Genomic DNA, 7,500 nt, shown 5'->3' with positions numbered 1-7,500 from the left:
GTATTACTGACCTACATTTCAAGGCTGAAGCTACAGTCTGTCGCCTTCTAAATAGTAAACACTGTGTTAGAACATTGTCATTCATATGATATTTGATTTGAATGTGTTCAATACGTAAATGATTTCTTATACGTCCATAATCTACATTCTCCTTTTGTGTTGTTATTATCTTCCCAATATGTTTCATATTTCCTATCTTGGTGTGTGTGTGTGTGTGTGTGTGTGTGTGTGTGTGTGTGTGTGTGTGTGTGTTTCTGTGTGTGTCTGTGTGTGTGTCTCTGTGTGTGTCTGTGTGTGTGTGTGTGTGTGTGTGTGTGTCTCTGTGTGTGTGTGTCTGTGTGTGTGGGTCTGTGTCTGTGTCTGTGTCTGTGTCTGTGTTTCACTTTAGGTTATGCTTTTGTGTAGGCTTCGTTATAACTATACGCTAAACATAAATCGACATAAAAACATAAATGTTCCACTTTGTATTAAAATTAGTAAGCTATTAACATAGGAGAGGTTATTCTCCTTGCTGGTAACAGGTTGGGCCTCACGACCAAGGGTCCACTCTCATCTTTAGGTGACTAAATAATAGGTGTAATTCACCCATTCAAACGAGTGGTACTCCATGTAGGACTGCGCACAGCTGGAGCAAGCGCAGCACCAGTCGATCGTAGACTGGTAAGGTCTGCACATCCAAACTGAAGCGGTAACTCTTACTTACTGGTCAGCGTCAGGATCTCGGGCTGTGAGCCCAGCCGGGTCTCCCAGGCCTTGAGGGCGGCTGGGGTAAGTTTGGCTGCAGCGGGACCACCGTTGGTGGGAGATGAGACGGCGCAACGGGTCCATGACCACGGTTAGTCAAAGCAACGGCTGTTGCAGTCCTCATGTTCGGGCCTTGGTCGGGCGTGATTCTTTACAAGCCCCAAATACAGTGGTCGAAATTGTCAGAGAGAGGTCGGGGTCATCAAAACTAGTCTGAATCTTCATCTTCATGTCGCCTGAGTCTGACTACAGGTAGGAATCAACCATGCCCGTGATTGTGTCCATGTCTAATCATGTGTTTATGACGACACTGGAAGCGTGGCACGCTTTTACAGGCCTGATGAGGTTTGGTGCGCCTATTTCTTGGGCAACAATAAGTAGCATAGGCGAGGACCTATTAATAGGCTATGCTTATTATTACCTTCATTGTAACACCAGCCACATAGTCACAGAGTGTGTGCTGTGTGAAGAAACACTATTCAGTAGCGGAATAGGGTGACGAATGTATATGATTTGTCATACATTGTTCCACTTTGGCAGACAACATTCGGACTAAATCAATCGTTGTGGTGACGACAGCAAATATTTTCAAGTCAAGACTAAAAACCCTTTTTTATGTTTCCTTTAAATTACTGTATTGTTTTCTAAATGTATCTTTTAATGTTAGTTGAGGAATCTATACATTTGCATACATTGTATATATTTGTATATGTATTTACTTGTTTGAATCTTATAGTAATTCTTATATTATTTTGTTACTTTGTTCTACGCCCCTTGGATTGTATATTCTTGTTTTATTATGTAGAACTACATATCTAAAATAATACATAATAATAGAACAATAGTCATCAATAAAACACACACTAGCAATATTTATATTATTGCTAGTGTGTGTTTTATTGATGACTATTGTTCTATTATTATCTATTATTGTGTATGGTGTCTGGATATGTTAAAGCACTTTGACCTGCAACGTTTGCAGGAAAGGTGTTATCCAAACAAACGTTATTATTATTATTATCATTATTATCACAATCCCCTCCCCTGACCGCCAGTAACCCCTCTGACGTCACGGCTGCCTCAAGCACGCGCCACCTCCAGCCCTCCAATCGCAGACGAGAGGGACTGTCTTGACAACGTCAACCATCACTTCCGGGGCTGATAACGATGCCCCGCATTACATATTTTAACATTGGCATGGTTTAATAAACAGATGAGCCCCTCAAATCACCAGCCTTCAAGCTCATAGGCCATAAGTTCTGGTTCCGTGTGTGTTGAAAGGACCGGCAAGACCGAATATATCTGCTGAGAAAAGGTGAGAGATTCACATTGTGTGTCTGGGAGGCTTTTTTTGCAGATGTGCTGCGATGGCTGGGCTGGGCAGCGTTCGTGAATTCGCTCTGGGAAATCCGACCGGCACTCGCGGAACGCCTCTCGTCCAATCAAACGACTCGCTCCCTTTATGACGTCGAACCCCAGCGTGCGTTCCGGCGCTCTCAGGGCGAGTTTACGAACGCTACCCGGGATGTTGTTAGCCAGCCAGTAAGCTAACGAAGCTATATTTTTTAGGATGTTATTGTTTTTATAATTCAACGTTGTTCGATGTTTAGCTAGCTTAGGCAACTAAGTAAAGATTGCACAGCTTATTCCTTAGTTATGCGAACATTATATGAATGAGTATTTAGCCGTTTTAACTGGCTGCAGTGATTTTTGGAGTGATGCTAAGGTGGCTAGCTAGCTCGTTGTAGCCATCGTGGGCCTGGGGGTGTGTGTGTGTGTGTGTGTGTGTGTGTGTGTGTGTGTGTGTGTGTGTGTGTGTGTGTGTGTGTGTGTGTGTCTGTGTGTGTGTCTGTGTCTGTGTGTTTGTGTTTGTCTGTCTGTCTGTCTGTCTGTGTGTGTGTGTGTGTGTGTGTGTGTCTGTGTCTGTGTCTGTGTCTGTGTCTGTGTCTGTCTGTGTGTCTGTGTGTGTGTGTGTGTGTGTGTGTGTGTGTGTTAGTAAGCCAAGTTGGTAACATGGTAGTTTGTATTAACCAAGCTCTGCTTCCAGAGATTCGTAAGAGCCAAGAGTCCATGACAACGTGCTTCTGCTGACAGCTGTGTCTCTTCCCCATCAGCAGCAGCAGACGTTGCACAGCCCCGGTCTCTCTCTTGTCTCAGTATCTGGTATTCCACCCCTCCTTCAGGAGAGAAGTTTAGATAGTGTAGTGTTTAGATGCCAAGAGTATTATTAACACTGATAAGCTCTGGGGGGAGAAGTGCTTCCTCTTAAGAGACAGGAGATGTTATCAGGTTGCGATACCTAGAGATCAGCAAGCCGTTCCAGACGAAACTCTCTGTCTCCTTTTCCCTCTCTGGCAAGGAATGTTGTTGTGTGTGTGTGTGTGTGTGTGTGTGTGTGTGTGTGTGTGTCCCGTGGAGGGCAGATGCTGGTATGCAGAGTTCACGTTAAGTCTTTTCCGCACACAGTTCTTTTTCAATGGTGATTGAGTGTTCTGTTCTGCTGAATGCTGCTGTAGTGGTGCTTTGACTTTGACATTGCTCTCTGGGTTAGGAACAGTAGGATAGTAGGCTACAAGAAGCATCTTCACGTCGTCCGCCTTTTGTAAAGGAAGGTGGTATCATAGGTCTAGTCCAGTGTTTCTCAACCCTCTCCTCGGGGCGCCCCAGCCGCACCACATATTTGATCTGTTCCACCACCAGCTCACCTGATTCAACTAATCAAGTACAAAGCAATTATGGTTTGTACTTGATTAGTTGAATCAGGTGTGCTGGTGGTGGACTATATCAAATATGTGGAGCGGCTGGGGCGCCCCGAGGAGAGGGTTGAGAAACACTGAGTCTACCTACCCATAATTCTCGTCCTGCATCGTAGTCTTCGAGTCCTAACTTCCAAGCGTCATGATTCCATTTTGTCCATTTGCTTAACCAACCTTCAGGCCTGCAGCCAGGCAGCAGATGTTATAGCCCAGGGGTCTATCTGGAGATGGAAACCTGACTGGGCACTATATGAGGTGTGAGTGTGTCCTTTCACTTTATGAATACCATAGTAGTAGGCCTACCTGTATTTCAGGTCTGGAGGCAGTCCTCCAGACGCAGACTGACGAGACAAATTGGAATGGAGATGTGAGACGTTTGCGTCATTGGCAATGGCTTGTCAGCTTATATATTCTAGAATCTGGTGACTTTTGTGTGCGCCTGTCTGTTTCTACGACAACATCCATAAAGCAGAAGCCCTGGCCCGCGGTGGGAGAGCGGCTAAAGGTTATGGGTTAGTAGTCTGTCTGGCTTTGCTGAGCACACAACCTGCAGGCCTAAGCAAGCATGAGGTTGAGACAGATATTTTGGGGGAACTGTGTGTGTGTGTGTGTGTGTATCTGTCTCTGTGTGTGTGTGTGTGTGTGTGTGTGTGTGTGTGTCTGTGTGTGTGTGTGTGTGTGTGTGTCTGTGTGTGTCTGTGTGTGGTCTGCACTGCACTGCACTCGGCCTACTTCCTAGTGCCGAATCGCTGGGGAGAAAAATGAGGCCCTAGCCTAGATCGTATTTAGCCTATAAACTGCTGCCTGAAGTCCCAATCGATGCAACATTGCTTTCAACGTGTCACTATTCCTCTTGCAGAAGTTGAGACATGCAGATAAAGGGTCCACGCTTTTCACCCGACACACGTACGCAGATAAGCAGCAACAATACGACTGTATGAGGCTGTTATCTCAGTCAATAATAATAACAATGTATCACAGTACTTACTGCATAGTAAAAGATTGCCGGATAAGATATCCTCATCATAAACGGTAGCACTGTTGGCGCTTTGTCTGTGAGCGGTAGAAGAAAAACAAATGTGATCTAGAGGGAATGTGTTATTGCAGCAGGATCATCCTCATGAAAATGAAACAAACATTTGAACATCAAATATGTGTGTCGGGGGGGGGGGGGGGCATTGACTAATTGGCCACCCAGAGCTTCTAAATAAACAGGTTCCTGCTCCAGCACAGCTTTGTGTACACACACACACACACACGCACTGTCTCTCTCTCTCTCTGTCTGTCTCTGTGTCTCTGTCTCTCTCCTCTCCTCTCTCTCTCTCTCTCTGTCTCTCTCTCTCTCTCTATCTGGCTGTCTCTCTCTCTGTCTCTCTCTCTCTGTCTCTCTCTCTCTGTCTCTCTCTCTGTCTCTCTCTCTGTCTCTCTCTCTGTCTCTCTCTCTGTCTCTCTCTCTGTCTCTCTCTCTCTCTCTCTCTCTCTCTCTCTCTCTCTCTCTCTCTCTCTCTCTCTCTCTCTCGCCCTCCAGGACTGATGTATGTCTCATAGAGTCAGAGTCGGGTCCATCATGGTGGTGGGTTGGGGGACGCAAGCAGCAGATGGAGGCTGTTGTTGCAGAAACCAGCTGGTGTGTCTGTGTCTGTCATTACTGGGGGGTGGGGGGGGCGTGACCGGACAGCAGCAGGATAGTGGTGCAGTGCTGCAGGTTAGTAGAGTCAGGTAGCCCGGCTCCAGGGAGATGCTAGGGTTGGGCCGGTCAATGCCGTCATCAATAATCGGCCTACCTTTGCCCACACATCTAGACTTTGACACGCTGTCCGTCTAGCCAGCCAGATTTAGGTTGAGGATAATATGCTAGGTTGTATCTTACGGGTGATGTGGTTATTGACATTTTGATAGGTCGTCTGTTACCTGCAGGTCATTGGGAAACATGTCCCGTAATCCACCCAGTCAGCCATTTTTTCCCAAAAAATTATTATTATGTGTTTTTTAGGGCATTTTCTGCTTTATTGGGAGAGAGACAGTTAGAGATTGACAGGAAGGATGGGTGAGAGAGAGAGAGGAGGGATGACATGCAGGAAATGTTGACGACCGGAAAAACCAAGCGGGGGACCCTGCGATTACACGGCTGACTCCTTAGTGTGCTACGCCACCGAGCGCCCCGGCCATTTTCTTTTGTATGATGACAGAGAAGAGAGAGAGAGAGAGAGAGAGAGAGAGCGTTCCTGTCTCCCCTGAGTGATTGGGCCCGGCGACAGCTGCCCCCCCCCCCTCCCCAGTGAGAGATTCCTCCTGAGGGAGAGGTTTTACTAGCACTCTCACGCTAGCACGCTAACCCCCCCCCCCCCCTCTGTACAAACTAGACCTCCAAACCTCCGTCAGTGCTGAGGAATGTGTCACCACAGGACTGAGCCACTGTAGCTCACAGACCGCCGGAAGAGTTCACTGACAGAGTTCACATCGCACATTGACCCTTCTAAGATGTGTGTGTGTGTGTGTGTGTGTGTGTGTAATATATATATATATATATATATACATATTAGTATTATTGGAGATTAGAAAGTTAGATATTTTGGACACTGAAAGGATTTCCCAGGGGTGGGGGGGGGCTGTAAGTGTACCGTAATCAGGACACCCCCCTGTGGTTCCAAAGCCAATTACAGAAAAAGACGGCCTTCCGTTCACTAGGCACTCGCTTACCTGGGGCTGGGGAAAGGGGGGCGGGTGAGATCAGTGGAGGGGCTAACTTTGTTTGCAATTGTGTGGGTTAGGGTGAGGTGATGGATGGATGGATAGAGGGGTGTATTTTAATCTAACCCCTACGAAAACCCTCTAGAAAGGACCAGGCTCCCCGTTTGGTTTGTGATGGAGGCAGAAAACGCAGGAGGAAGTGAAAGAGGGCAGAAATGGCGGATCGATTCTTGTGGCTGTTTTTTTGTTTTGTTTGTTTGTTAACGAACCCCTGGGATGGAAAGAGCAGGCTGACCTATATCAGACCCAGGCAGAGGAAGTGGAGAGAGAGAGAGAGTGCTGACGGAGGGTGATCGGATACGACACACTGGCCATCTTCCCACACCCCCAAGCTCTGATTTATCACCACTAGAAGTGTTGTGTGTATGGGTGTGTGTGGGGGGGGGGTGGTAGGTGTGTGTGTGTGTGTGTGTGTGTGTGTGGGGTTGGTTGTGTGTGTGACTGTGTGTGTGTGTGTGTGTGTGTGTAGGTGTGTGGGTGTGTGGGTATGGGTGTGGGTGGGTGTGTGTGTGTGTTTGGCGCTTTTCTGTCTCTGTCGTCACCTTCTCTCCAGACACCCAAGCACTGATTTATCACCACTAGGGGTGTGTGTAGGTGTTTGTGTAGATGTTTGTGTAGGGGTGTGTGTGTGTAATTGCAACTGTGACGCAATTGTGTACACTGAAACAGTAGCAGTTTGTTTTATGCGTGTGTGTGTTTGTGTTGGCGTTTGTGTTGGCGTTATTCCTGTTGCTGACTCAACACCCCCGAGCTGCCTGGTACACACACACACACACACACACACACACACACACACACACACATACACACACACACACACAGCTGGTCCTGGTCCTCTCTCTCCAGGCTCCCAGTGTCTCAGCCTCAGCCTCTCCTGCCAGGATCAATGCTGATCAATGAACCTCTGATCAATCAACCTCTGATCAATGAGTCTCTGATCAATGAACATCAGTAGGACGTCTCACTGCTTCCGTTTTGTGACGCACCGCTGTGTCTCACGTTCTCATCAGAAATGTGCCTGTCACACGGTTTAGAACGCTCCTCAGTTGTCTGTCTGTCTGTCTATATATATCTGTCTGTCTGTCTGTATATTTGTCTGTCTGTCTATATATCTTGACTGTCTGTGTATATTTGTCTGTCTGTCTGTCTATATATCTGACTGGTATATTTGTCTGTCTGTCTCTCTATATCTGTCTGACTGTCTGTATATTTGTCTGTCTATATATCTGACTGACTGTATATTTGTGTG

The sequence above is a fragment of the Nansenia antarctica genome (assembly GCF_963989245.1).
Source record: "Nansenia antarctica genome assembly, chromosome: 16".
Lineage (NCBI taxonomy): Eukaryota > Metazoa > Chordata > Actinopteri > Argentiniformes > Microstomatidae > Nansenia > Nansenia antarctica.
This window is presented reverse-complemented; position numbering follows the sequence as displayed.